The sequence below is a fragment of the Ptiloglossa arizonensis genome, chromosome 3 (genome assembly GCF_051014685.1).
Source record: "Ptiloglossa arizonensis isolate GNS036 chromosome 3, iyPtiAriz1_principal, whole genome shotgun sequence".
Taxonomy (NCBI): Eukaryota; Metazoa; Arthropoda; class Insecta; order Hymenoptera; family Colletidae; genus Ptiloglossa; species Ptiloglossa arizonensis.
Window position 1 is genome coordinate 14,210,100 of NC_135050.1, and position 14,356 is coordinate 14,224,455.

A 14,356-nucleotide genomic window follows, 5' to 3' on the forward strand; every position below is an offset into this window, starting at 1 on the left:
CGTGAAATCTTCGAGCGACCGCGGCGAATTATCCGGCCGAAACCGGAATTGCGAAAAAGAAATGAAGAAAAAAGAAAAGAAAAAAGAGGAGCCTCTGGTGGGGAGAAATAAGACAATTGCATTTCAAGAAATTCGAAACGGTATTAGCAACCGCGCGTGTTTACGATCCTGTTACCACGGGCGACACATTCGATTTCGGAGTAACCCGGGCTACAATGTAAATAAAACGCTCGCCTCCTATAAACTTCGAGAGAAGGAGAAATAACGAGCCGGGGAAGAAAAGCTGAGGAGCCGTCTTGTAATTTAACGTAGGAAAGAAACCGGTTTCCCGCAAAACATAGAAACGAGGCTCTCTCGTTCATCCACCTACCGCGAGGGACGAAGAAAAAGAAACAAACGAGCCGGTGAGGCGAGGAGCAACGAAGAAGAACGGGACGATTCCTATCGCTGGAAAAGCGAACGTTTTTCGAAAAGCACGTACGAACCGAAAGATGGCGGCTTTCCACGGGGGTGAAACCTGTTGCCAAAGACCCTCGCCGCACCCCGCTTCGTCCCGAACGGTCCTAAGCTTCCATGGCTCCTTATACCCCTCCCCCTTTGCCCCGTTCCCACCCTCGACGGCGAACGCTTTTGAAATTCTCCTCCGTCACCGCACGAATGGACTGCGCCACGAAATCCTGATCTTCCTGTACGGTTTTCGAAATAAAATCGTTCCCGTGGAATGTAAATCGACTACTCCAACCCTCCCGCCCCCTGTCGCTCTCCCCTTCTGCTTTCGCGAAAAAATATCTCACCAGGGAGATTCCTTTTGTTTTTGTTTCTTTTTTTTTTCTTTATTTTTCGATCCACCGTCAGTGGACGAAGATCGATTACAATTTTCTTTTCTTATTATCGTGAAGTCTCGTTCGATCGGTGTAAAGCGATGGAATATAATTTGGAAATTGTAAAATAGGTGGTACGGTTACCGTTCGTGAATTTATAACGAAATTGAAATTTTGTTTTCAGATATGTGGAATTGTGAAAGATCTAGAGATAGGTATTTTAAACGCTTTGTTAGGATCGTCTTGTAAAAAAATATTTGGAGGAAAAGGATCGAACTATTCTGTTCAAACTTTGAATCGATGAAAATCTTGGGAAATATTAAAGATTGAGAGGAAACTAATTGTAAGTTAAATTATACGTTTCCTTAAGGCGGTATATTTTTCTGTGCGAAATAATTCGGACAATGGCCCATATTGAAAGTTTTGAAAGCGTCGAACAAAGATTTCGATGCGGTGCAACGATTTTAAAATTAAATTAAATCGTAATAACTTCTTAACTCGATCTTGCTCGAAGTGAATTCGACGCACAGTAGGGCAGAATTTTTCTTGGTTATTGAACAGGAATCTTCGGTAAGTGAAGTTATAAAACACGGATCGGTAGTACCCACTGCGCACAGAGGATATCTAATTTCTGAAAAAGTGCCAAAAAGTTTCAACTTTTTCACCCGAATTATGCAAGACGAATAAATTCGAAATTTTTTCAAAATTTTTGTCCGGACGTACCGTGAACACGATACAAACTTTTACGAATACATGAATATTTTTTTCCAACTACCACAATAAATTATCTTTTACTTATCATTAAACGAACAAGCCGTGGTAATTAAATTTTTAAATATCGTCGTACGAAAAATAACCTTACACGAACATTCCTTTTCCACTCTCTGAATAAATTGACCAACAACGCACAATTTCAAACTTCAAACAGCATCGACCTCGACAATTCATCGACATTATTTACATTCAACTTGTTAGACAATTGAATTAATCGCGACATTTTCGTCATTGCTTTACGACTAATTACCTCAATGGCATGACGTCACTCTGTCATCCTTGCATACACGCCGCTTCGTTTTGACTCTCACTCTCCGAGTACATCTCAAAGCATCCATCGTCTATTAAAGTAACAAATCGTACAAAATTCCGCAATTACACGATCCACCGCAATTACACCATAACGGAATATTGTCGATTATAATTCAACCGAATCCGTGTACATTCGAATTCTCACATTATCAATTTTTGCCAAGTTTTCGCGGTATCTGACTCACCGTACGACCTCGAGATCCCCGTCCCCGAAAGGATCGACTTTAAGATGGAAATCGATTCATCGGGAGACTCGAATCTCGCGCGATTCGAGAATACGATGGGCAAAGAGACGAAAAGAAACGCAACGAGCTCGGATCGCGCGCGCGGCGTTCTAACGGCGCGCAAAGAGGGAAGCAATTAAGCTTCCCCACCCCCACCCCCACCACCACCGCCACCATCACCCCCCTCCCTGATTTATTTCGGGCATAAATAATTTTGTAGAAGTACTAATTATTGCCCCCGCTTTGAATCTATATCTCTTCCCTCCTCGTCGGTCGGGGCTCACCGCGTCCCACCTCGTCCCGCTCGTTCCCTCTTGCTCGTTCGTTCGCTCAAGATGAAAGCACCCGCTCCTGCGTGGCCAAACTTCCCGTGAAGCGATAAATTTCTAGAAACAATAGGAAACTCCGGGGCTAGACAATAGAAGAAATATATGTACCGCCTAGAGCCCCGCTCCCCGTAAACGGAAGCGCGGCTTCGAGTTTATTTTGAGGAAAAAAGAGGGCGCCGCTGCCGCACGGGGGGCCGAAGGGGGTGAAAAAGAAGCGGACCAATTCTGTCGTTTCTACACCAAAAGCGGACGAGCCACGTTTCTGTAGATTCGCCGTGGAGATTGCGAACTCTTAGTCAAACAGCGCTGGAAAATAAGAAGTAGCCTTGGTTTTTCGCCGGCCTCGACGAGTACGAAAGAAATTCGACTGTAGTTAAGGCGGCGAACGATTTTGCCCGGGGAACCTTGGAATTAAAAGCGTAACGAAGACCATTGTGCTCGGATATTTGCGAATTGTCTCTTTCGAAGAAATTTGACCAGTTCCTCGGGTCTTTCCCGACCCGTCTTGTTCTTCGCTATGTTTCACTATCGTTAAAGCTCTTGTAAGAAGTACAATTGAACGCTTCTGTATCGACTCGGACCTTTTATTGTGTGTCGTAGTAGTTGAAAATGTGAGTTCGTAGATTAGGGTCTTTTTCGACCCATCGATTCTTCGCAATACTTTTCTGTAACTAGAGCTATTATAATAAACACGAACCGAAGACTTTTGTATCGTTTTAGATCTCTTACTGTAGCACAGTTAAAAATGGGAGTTCCAGTGATTCAGATTATTTGTTATCCAAAAGATATCGAGTGTACAATCAAATGGAAGAATGCTTCGAAATTAAAATCGACCAATCCCTGAATGTACCACCATCATTTTTAATAGAAAGTACATTTAACCGTGTGATTTTAAATTCTGGAGTTCAGGGTCGTGTAAGGTTATACTATATGCAAATGGTACTAACACCGATGCAAAATTATGAAAATGGTAACTTTGATAAATATTCAAAAATAATTTTCAGAAGCAACGGATCTATTTAAATGTCCCATATCAAGCGCGTGACGTTGCATATTGGTTTGAGAAGAGTTTTAGTCATCGTAATTTTTGTAATTACATAATTTTTGTAAACTGCCATAGACATCTGTAAATAACGAAAGGTACCGAAAGTAAAAGTTATCCAGTTTTGCCTCGAGACCTGTCACCTATGCGCAACAGTATTTTTAGAACGACATGTAGCGTCTACCGTGACACGTGAAAACTATCTCATAACCGGACTCGAGACACGAGCAATAAATTCGCATAAATGTATGTCCTAGTTGACCTCGTTTTTTCAGTAACGGTTATTTTTGTGCTCCAGTAGTTCGTTTAATAATCCGAGTCGGTACGTTTAATTTCATTACAAAACGTGTTTGATATATCGTGCACGTCCTTCGTAACACTGTAAATACAGAGTTATTTAGTTACGATAATGACGCTTCTTCTAAAAATAGGTGAGCACTTGCCACGCGAAGTAGTTGTATCTCGTTGAAGATTAGACTACGAACACTAGACATGGGTACGTCTATATAAAATTTTTCTTTTTTTTTATTAAAAAAAGCCTTCAATTCACCCTCTGCACCGATCTTCGTATACAGCGATACACACTGTATTCGTATTACGTTGAAAAACTTTTTCTTTCGAATTACGTTCTATAAATATTCCAATATTCTCTTTGCACGTAGATCGTTAAATCAATGGAAATATTAACAATAGCCTCCTTCTTAATACATTTACTGTTTTGGGAATTAACGACTAAGCGATTCTCAACGATAATTGCTGAGATTATCAGCAATTCTGATTATCAGCAATTTTCAAAGTATTTATGTCAGTATTGTTCTCACGGATCGAAGAACGACAATTCTGTTTGAAATTGCTCGATACAATTACCCGCCCTCTAAGAATTTTAATTTCGATACGAATTTACAATTTTATCAACAACGACAACGTTTCGACACTTGAACCAGTACTACGTGCAATTACCCGAAGCTCCCCACCTTTACGGTCGTGGTTACGGTCGATTATTTTCTTCCGTTGTTGATTAGAAATGTTTGTTTCTGGTAGAATAAAATTCCATCCATAGTAAAGATAAATTGGTCGGGAATTAGCATTCCTCGCATTCCGGACGTGACGTGTGCTCGTGAACGCGAGCCGGCGGACAGAAGTCGCCTCCGCGTGCCATTTAAATCTTCTCACGAATTTCCGAGAAAATATTAGTGTACAATGACGAAAGTCTTACGTTTCACGGGTCCGGAGCGTTTCGTGGAAGCGATGTATTCAGCAGCGACGTGTTGCTCCAAAGATTCGTCGATTTTCTACTATTCAAAATAATGGGAAACGTCTGTTGAACGTCAGTCAATGTCAGTCCGCGTTGCTCCACCCCCATAGCCCACGAACGGCTGGAAAAAAAGACACAACAAAACACGGAAATTGTCTATTTTTGGTCGACGCAGAACTCGGTCCCGACAATGGAGCCGAATTAGTCTGGAACGTTAATTACACCGTGCTGCCGGATGACATGTTAGCCGTCGATAAATAACGAGAGAAACAAAGCTTCGCTTTCGTTCGTTTTTATCGAGACTACAATTAGGAGAGACCAGCCTGCAGTTATTATTTACAGTCCGAAATATCACGGATTCGTTATAAAATTGTTCCCTTCCTTACTTCCAGGTGATTAATCCCAGCGTGGAATTTTTAGGTATCCTTGTCGACGGATCGAGATTCTCGAAAGGTATAAACATCGAACCGCTTTGGAGCAAATTGAACGAGAACCGAAAGAATATTATCGGAGCAATTTTTCCACGAGTAATAATTTTATAAACCAGTAACGTTGTAAAAAGAGTCGATGATTTCGTTCGAGAAAATGGAACGCGTACGCTGGAACGGCAATTTCATTTCGAAACCATTTTCGTTCGCCTTTATTTTTCCAACCGCGTTACGGGCATCGACGATACGAAATTCTTGTAAATAAATTCAACGACCACGGATCGTTAATACGTCGAGCAATAAAATATAACGGATGACAGTTACGGCTAGAAACGGAATGTTAAATGCAACGAAAGGGGAAGCCCTAACGCGATTCTATATTTATAACAACGACTCGTGCATCGACCATCGATTACTCGTGCATATCGTAATTGGAAATCGATGACGCTCGAACAGTAACTCGAATAATCGAACTAGAAATACTGAACCTGAAATGTACGAGGATTTTTATTTCGACGGTACTTTTCGGTTCGATCGTTTACAAATAATAATAACAACAATAACAATAATAATAATAATTTGTTACAACGCTGTGAGAATTTGTCATTGAATAGCATGTAATATTTAAACTTTTCCAGGTGTCTCGTAGAGTCACAGGAAGGTTTCGAATTTCTCCTAGAAACGGACCATTTGAATGGAAACAAACGGTACACACGTTTATCGGAAGTCCTTTCTTTTCTTTTTTTATCAACATTCGTATGAGAATCCAGTCCCGAAGGGACGTTGAAGAGGACTGTTAAAGAAGAAGAATCGTAATAAAGGAGAAAGCTGTTTTTCTCGCGTCCCTAACGACCACGGCGGAAGACAAATGGAAGAAGACGTTAATTACACGAGGTCCCTGAAAATGAATTTAACCAGGTCGGGATATCTGCAAGCGAGATCTGTTAAAGAGGGAAAGAGGCGTGCCTGCTTCTTGCGTTACTCGCCCGAGTCCTGAGTCTCCTGCTGAGAACATTGCCACGCTGGGTTTTGCCAAATAGTTTCTTGAAAAACGTGGTGCACTTGCTCCGCGGAGGGGAGGAACAGGTAGACGAACGAAACGAAGACAGAGCGAAACCGGAGGAACGTCTCACCTGTCCACGATTTTTCCTCCCCTTGCGGACGAACGGATGATCGATCACCGAAAACGAGGAAGAACATCGAATGTTAACGAATGATCTCTAAATTTCTGCCTCGAACAATCAACACGTTTCCAGGATTCTGGATTTACGTTCTTTACCATAACCGAGAGCTTCGGATGATTTTTTATACGTATTTTTGAATATTTTACTCGGAGATGTCTTTTGGAGCCAGTTCGGATGAAAAGTGTCGAAAAATTCGACGCAATTTTTCACCGTTCTTCGAGGTTCTACATATCGAATCTTATCTGTAGAAAGTCTCGAGTTTCGAGATTTTCGAGATCTCCTCGAAATTCGATAATGAAAAATCAATCGTTGAAAGACAATGTGTCCGTGGAGGGTTGATCGAATGGGCGAAAATTTGTTTCTAAATTTTCGTGGATATATAAATTATGTAGCTGAAGCGATTCGGGTGACAGAAAGTGTTCTATGTTCAAGGAAATGAATTTTAGATGAGAGTAAAATGTTTCTTTCGATCAATCGTAACACTTTATACGTTCGATGATTTGTTAACGATTTTCACGGATAAATACAGCTTGAAACATTGTTCGTCTTATGTTGTTTAAAATAAATAGAATTTCCTTCGTCACTGGAAGAATAATTTTGACCAATTGTGTACAGAATTAAACACGACGATAACGACCCGATCGATATAATCTGCAACTTCGCAAACGACCGTAGTCACGGTGGAGACTTTTTTCCAATTTGGAAAATTCCTTCGGACAATGCATTAACGGAGCATTTACAAATTCCAACTAATTGTATACAAGTTTAACTTCGTTTTACGGAATTGCTCTCTGTTGGAAATACATATATAAATAACTACAAAATTTAATTCAAATTCGGTGTGTTCGTTGGTTAAATTTAACCGAAAATATTCTCATATTATCTGCAACTTTTGCTGTCCTTGAAAGCTCCTTAACTATAAAGTTAATTCATACTTAAAATAAATAAATAACCAAACCTTGAATTAAAATTTAGTATCTTTGATTGAATTTGACTGAATGTATCCTCGTACCATCTGCAACTTTTGTAGGCCTTGAAAGCTCGTGAACAACGAAAAACCAAAACGACTACTAACAAACATCGATAACTTTCGGAAACGATGTACGCAAATGATTCACACGCGTGTTAAATATTAAAAGCTAACGAACGCTCGAACACAAAAAAAAAAAAAGAAAAAAAAAAATGAAACGCGAACCACTAAACAATCGAATCGACTCCACGGCATCGTTCCTCTTTTCCGCCTCCGCCTCTTCTTCCTTCTTCAGCCCCGACCATTCGATCTTCCTGTTAACTAATGAGTGATCAGGCCAGAAAACACGTGCAACGCTCGGATCTCGCGTCTTTGCCTTCGCTTTCGATAGTCCCTCATTACTCGGCGAGTTCGAGTAACGACCTCGACGAGATCTCGAATGGTTTTTTGTATCGCGGGGTCGAAGTCTCTCGCCGCTGATCAGAATCGTGCGATAACGTTCTCTCGGTACGTCGTCGTCGTAAATTATGGCGATCGAGTTCGGCGCGGGCTCGTTTTCTTCAGGATTCGAAGGTGAATATCTGCGGAGGATCCTTCCATCCTTGAGACGGCCGGATCGAGCTACGAGCACTTCCCGCTGCTAGCGGGATACCGAGTAAATCCGCGTTGATATCTCTTTATCCGTCCACCCTTTTTACTCGTTCGAGCGGAGTCCTGAAACAGAATGTTTCCACGGCGAGTCAACGGAGGCCATTAAAGCTGTCGATAATCGACGCTGTAAACTCGGTAACGAGTGCCCGATACTTTTCCATCGGATTTCGCAACAACGTAAATTTATAATGGAATTCAGGATTCGTAATCGAACGAACGGCCAACGATCGCTCCGTGTATTTCCCTCCTGTCCGCGTCTCCGATGCGAAACGAAACCGACGATCTATCGTTATCGCGTTACAAACGAGCAACATTTTCATACGGATGAAAGTTACGTGCAACGAATAACGGACAAACGACACTTTTATCGTCGGAAGGAACATTTTTATTCGAACGCGGAATGCAATATTTCGCAACGATTGTGTAGAAATTTAAACGTTCGATCGAACGAACGAATCACGCGGATAAATCGTTACACGTTGCTTCGAAGCGAAAGAAATCCCGTTCTTTTGTTTCGATTGATTTTCGCTAATCTTGCTCTCGATCGATTTAAACTTTCACTCGGTGGATCAACGGATTATCTTTCGTATGCGTGGAATCGATGTGCATCGAACTTCGAGTTTATGTTTGCAACGATTCGATCTTAGAAATATTGTGAAACATTGGAACACTGTGATCAGGGGATCCAGTTCAGAGGTATGAACAATGGTAAGACATTGTTTTATTTAAATAGAAAATTGTTTCGCCAAGGTGTACGTCGTGCGTAAATAATCGATTTTAAACTAAACTTGTATTCCTGTTGCCTGGAAATTGTTAAATATTAATAACCGGGGGTCTCGTAAAGCGTTCCACAAATACTTTGGACCCTTTCACAATGGCACTCAACATCGTGCAAATACTCCTAGCAACGTCAAATATTTTTATCATCCATAAAAGCTCACCCACAAACCTTGAACGAAGTCATTTCTATGTGCTTCCTCTACGAAACGAGCAATAAAAAGCGTTTTAGCGTTTTAAAGGGAAACAAAGCTGCAGTCTTCTTGTCACGGTCACTGCGAACTTCGCTTCGAACTTTATTTACTAAATATCCAGGCACTTTCGTTCTCACTTCATTCCACTTCGCACAGATGCGTTAACCAATAAAAAGAGAACGAGGAAGAAGAGAACGAAGGAGTTCGCGTCTAATGGCCTTTTCTTAACGAATGTTTTCTTTGTCTTGGTCAAACAACAGAGTTCTGGGCCCCTGTTGCCTAGAAGCCGAACCGTGAGATAAATAAGTTTAGAATCTCCAAGGCTAGAAAAGTAGAGGAGCATCGGGCGAATGAATGCTATTTGCAACACACTGGCGAACGTAGAATAGACCATTCCTTCGTTCTAAAACGATCTCTTACTATTCCGTATTGTTTATCGTATTTACGATTAAATCTATCGGTGCCTCGTTGTATATTCTCGGAAGTAATTACACGAGATGTATTCTGTTTCGTAAAGTTTTCAAGCATTTAGAGAAACCGAAAACTATATGTGTATTTTAAAAAATTAATTTACATTTGGTTTACATTTTCCGATTGAATCTATCGGTGCTTCGTTGTTATTCTCGAAAGTGATTACACGAGATGTATTCTGTTTCGTAAAGTTTTCAAGCATTTAGAGAAACCGAGAACAATATGTGTATTTTAAAAAATTAATTTACAAACAACCAAACAATAACTATAATGACACATACCGTAGATTGCGATAAAATTATCATTGAAAATATCGAATAATATATCTTAATTAATACATCTTGCGTGAGCACATCTTCCTTAACATTTCCTTCTATTATCATCGGTTGCTAATAAAGTTTACGTAGCGTTGCTGGTAAAGTTTAACAGGTGTACAACAATTTACGACCGAAGTGAAACGAATGAATTCGAATTGTATCATCCGAGAAGAAAATTGCAAGAATATCGTGGCTAGAAAAATTCATTTAATATCTCTGAGATAGTTTTCAGCTTCACATTTTCCTATCCCTTTCGATCGACTTGATAAATTCCAGATATTTTTCACCGATAAAGTTGATTCTTACGATCTGTGAAATATAATTGCAATAATTATACTCTCTTTCGCCGAAGGCAATATTTTCAGGTTAGCCTTCGTCTATTATACGTTTAAGCCAAGGTATCCGATCTTATCGGATCATGGTACGGCTTCGTTGTTGGAAAGAACCAACGAGCACGTAGTTTTCTTCGTCGTGAAATCAACGCGTACCGATTCGGTTTCGTCAGCCTTTACTCGTTATTTGAACAACCATGACTACACGCTTGATTTAGGTGTTCGGATGCTACCAGAGGGCTGCTCTTTCACATGCTACCATTATAGCTGTATCATTAGCAAAGATTGCTATTGTCGCGTTGGAGGTGATTGGTACGTCAAGGATGCGTATTAAAAATAAGTAGGGCCCCAAGATGCTACCTCGGACTAGATCGGACCTAATTTACCGTATTCGGAGACTATGTTCTCGTATTCGATAGTCGACGCATCGTGGTACATCCGCAACGAGAAACTTCGAAAAGGAATTCCATCGATTAAGTAGAATAGACTTAACGAACAACTTATCCGAAAGAACCGTGTCGAGATATTACACAAAACGCACCCGATTCGTATATCACCGAGAAAGTGACTGAGCTAACGATAAACCCAAATCGGATTCGTTCCACTGGAAAAATATCGATGTCCTAATTGAACAGAGTGTTGAAGAAAATTACCAAATGCTCGTCGTAAGAAATTGTCAATCTCACAGTGGGATCGATCTAAGAAAAATGTCCTCCTACCCAACTCGAAGCTGACATTCGCGAAGTTAGAATTCGATCGGAAGAATAGTTCCTTCCGTTCCAATATTATCGTTATTTCATTTACAATTCCGCGAGATGGTCCAGCGACAGGTAACGGTAACGAGCCAGACAATAATTCGTACCCTCTTGTCTTTTACCAAGTTTCTCAAATAGCTCGGTCCGAGCCCGAATCCGTGCATCAATAATTTCTCAACGTTTCGTGTAACTTCGCGCTACAATTACCACTCCAGTTCCTTTCCAGCGATCTCTGGCTCGGTTAGACCCCTCGCGAGCAGAAGAATCACCGGCTCGAAACAAGCCCGGCTCTTGTCCAGTCTGCGACAACCTGAACAACCGAGTAAATATTCCAAGAAACTTTTGACAGGACGCTCATTTCTTCGATCGGACCCTTTGCCGAAAATACAGTGAAATCTCGAGTGGAGTCTGCGCGGCCGTAAGTTCACCGCGGAGAATAATTCACGCGAACCGAGACAGAGTGAACGTTATAAAAGATCCAACCGTTTCGTGAACCGGTAACCCGGGACGCGGACTCGTCTACGAGACGACGTTGTTTCGTTGAGGAAAACGAGCATCCGATGAAAGTTTCAAGCGGAAAGAGTGCGCGGCTGGGACGTCGACGACTTGACAGTTGTCACGGTCCGCCCGGGGTGGAATTGGCACACTGACACAGTGGCGTCCTGCATTATTAAACCGGCGAGAGCGAGCGCCCAAGGCCGCGGCCAAGGGGCCAAGAATCGGCCCCCGAGCAAAAATTAACCGGCTGTCGCTCAACCGTGCATTAGGCCGCGAGCGGAGGAGGCGGCGGCGGCGGCGGCGGCGGCGGCGGCGGCGGCGGCGGCGGCGGAGGCGGCCTTCGAGCGGACCGTGCTCGGTTCCTCTCAGTGGACTCCCGCGGGATCGAACACTCGACGAGCTTACGGCACGTAATTGCCGGAAGATCAACGATTCCGCGGATCGCGTTCTCCTCGTTTCGTCTCAGTTGTCGCTCGGATGCTGACGGTTCGTATAGCTGGATGGGCACAGATGAGACTACTTCGCGTAGAATTTGTCACCGGTTCGGTCCAACACGACCCGTATGGGGTTTCTTTGTTTGTAAGCTTCCGAAGAGAGGGTTTCGAGAGAGATTTTTTAGGCTCGTGCCAAACGAGAAAGAAGGTTACGATTATCGAGAAATTTCTTGGTATTAGTTATTTTGATCGGTTGGATCCAAGACGACCCGTTTGGAGATTCTTTGTTTATAAGTTTCTGAAGAGAGGGTTTCGAGAGAGAATTTTTAGGCTCGTGTCAAACGAGAGAGAAGGTATGGTTACGATTATCGAGAAATTTGTTGGTATTAATCATTTTGAATGTTAACAGAAGTGTTTGCTTTTGTTTCTGGCTTCTATTTTGGAGAGGGGTTTAAGGATAATGCAATTCTTTTTCTTTTTGTTTGTAGCAAACAAGAGAGAAGGTGAAGTCACGATTATCGAGAAGTTTGTTGATATTAGTAATTTTGAACGTTTACAGGAGAGTTTGCTTTTTTTTCTATCTTCTATTTTGGTGAGGGGTTTGACGAAAGTGCAATTGTTTTGTTATGGTTTATACCAAACGAGAGGCAAGGTAAGGGCCACGATTAGCGACAAATTTGTCGATATTAGAAACTTTGAACAGTAATAGAAGATTTTGTTTACTATTCATAGTATCTACATGGTAGTATTATTGCAAGGTACTTTACGTTCATATTATGTATTAATACGATTGCTCGTTAATAATCATCCACAGCTAAACATGCATTTCAGTTTTAATTCTCCTCGGTTTCGACTCGTTTGCACATCCGGGATATTCTCTGTTTATTCATTCTTGAGGAAAGATTTCAATGAGAGTGCAACTTTTTCATCTACCTTCTACGAAACGCAAGGAAAGCGAGATAAATGTTTCGAACGATAATAGAAGATTCTGAATATTACTCGTAATGTATACTTAGTACAACATTAGTATTACCGTTTGTTAATAATTTATCGTGGCTGTATAAATATACATTAATGCGCATATTAAAGCGTTTCGATTGTGTAATTTTTTATTCTGTTCAGTTACGACTTACAATCAGTTGTCCGTTAAATGCTGACGTTTCGTACAGCTGAGTCGGCTCCTTCGTGCAGAGTTTGTCAACGGTGGGATTGACGTAGAGCTTCCAGGAAATTCTCTGTTTAGTCATTTTTGGAGAAAGGGTCCGATGATGGTGCAATTTTTGGCATCTATTTTGCACGAAACGCACCAAAAGTAAGATAAGAAGTTTCAATTTGTTCGTTCACTCGAGTCCAACGAATGACCGAACTCATACTTAAACAAAATTCTATTCCTACTTTCGTTCCAGCTGTTCCAGAACCAAAAACAAGAAACATTAAATCCATTCTCGACACGCTTGTTTAACACCTGTATATTAAACGACCATCGATTGCACGAAATTCAATATACGTTCTACCAGAATCGGTAAATCTGTACTCAAATTTTGAAACAATCAACGAACAATATTTTCTTCGTAAATTCCGGACCGCTTCTCTCGAAACATACAAAATCCCCTTGAACGTTTCGTACAAAACGACAAATTTCTGCCGGATGAAAATCAAGGTTTCCACAATTTCCACCGGACGATTATTAATTTAACGAAGAATTTCGCCCGATCGAGTGGTCGTTCTCGAATTCGTCCCGCGATAAGATTTTCGTCGTTCTTTCTACGCACCGCGACACGGGAAACCCCTTGTAGTATCGACGTATTTTGAATGCGGAGTGCGAGGAAGAGGAACAACGAGAGAAAAGAGTCGAGTGAAATCGGAAGGGCGGGAGAAGGGGGGGAGGGTAGAGGATGGTCCAGAGAACGATCTTCCAAGTCCACGTTTCCCTACCCCATCTCGTTACCTCTCTCTCCGTCTCGCTCCCGCATCGTTTACCTTCACTCTCGCTCTTTGCTTTTATCTTCCCTTGGCTCCGATCCTCTCCCTCTCCCTCGTTTCCCGAGCCGCTGTCTCCCTCTTTCTTCCCGTTTTACCGTATCGTCTTCCGTTCTCGTGTCTCTTGCTTCCTCCTTGCCTCCGTATCCATCCACCTGGTTTCACCCTTCTCCGCCACGGCACCACCCTTCGCGCGGCACCCTCGCGAACCATTCGAGCTATCCAAGCCCCCTTTGGATATCTCCATACGCCACTTACCGTGCTCAGGATGTTCTCCGTGCGTACGTGCGTGGAATCTGTAAGCACCGATAAGGTGCCGCGATTATGCTCCGAGTTTATTCGCATTAAGATCGTAAGTCCGCGAATCTTCGTTCGATGGCAACCAGGTCGGAACCGTGAGCGGAGTCTTCCGCCGTGATCGATACTCGATATCGAAACGTATTGGGTTGTTCGGAAAGTCGTTTCGTTTTCTTTCTTCTTTTCTTTTGGTGAAAATGAAACACGATTTATTTAGAGCGTATAAACGTTTCGCTAAATTATCACATTCTCAATTTTGGAAAACGAAACGACTTTTCGAACGACCATATTACGATTCAAGAAGTGATTCA

The 14,356-nt window shown here is 41.9% G+C and overlaps 1 long non-coding RNA gene across 1 annotated transcript; it reads right to left on the reverse strand.

Annotated features, from left to right (window-relative positions):
• Nucleotides 1-7,854: 7,854 nt before the first annotated feature.
• Nucleotides 7,855-13,803, reverse strand: LOC143144973 (uncharacterized). Its single transcript, XR_012991563.1, has 3 exons — nt 13,749-13,803; nt 12,902-13,055; nt 7,855-8,053 (listed from the first exon to the last, which is right to left on the reverse strand). It is a non-coding gene; the product is annotated as an uncharacterized LOC143144973 (long non-coding RNA).
• Between the last annotated feature and the right edge of the window lie 553 nt (nt 13,804-14,356).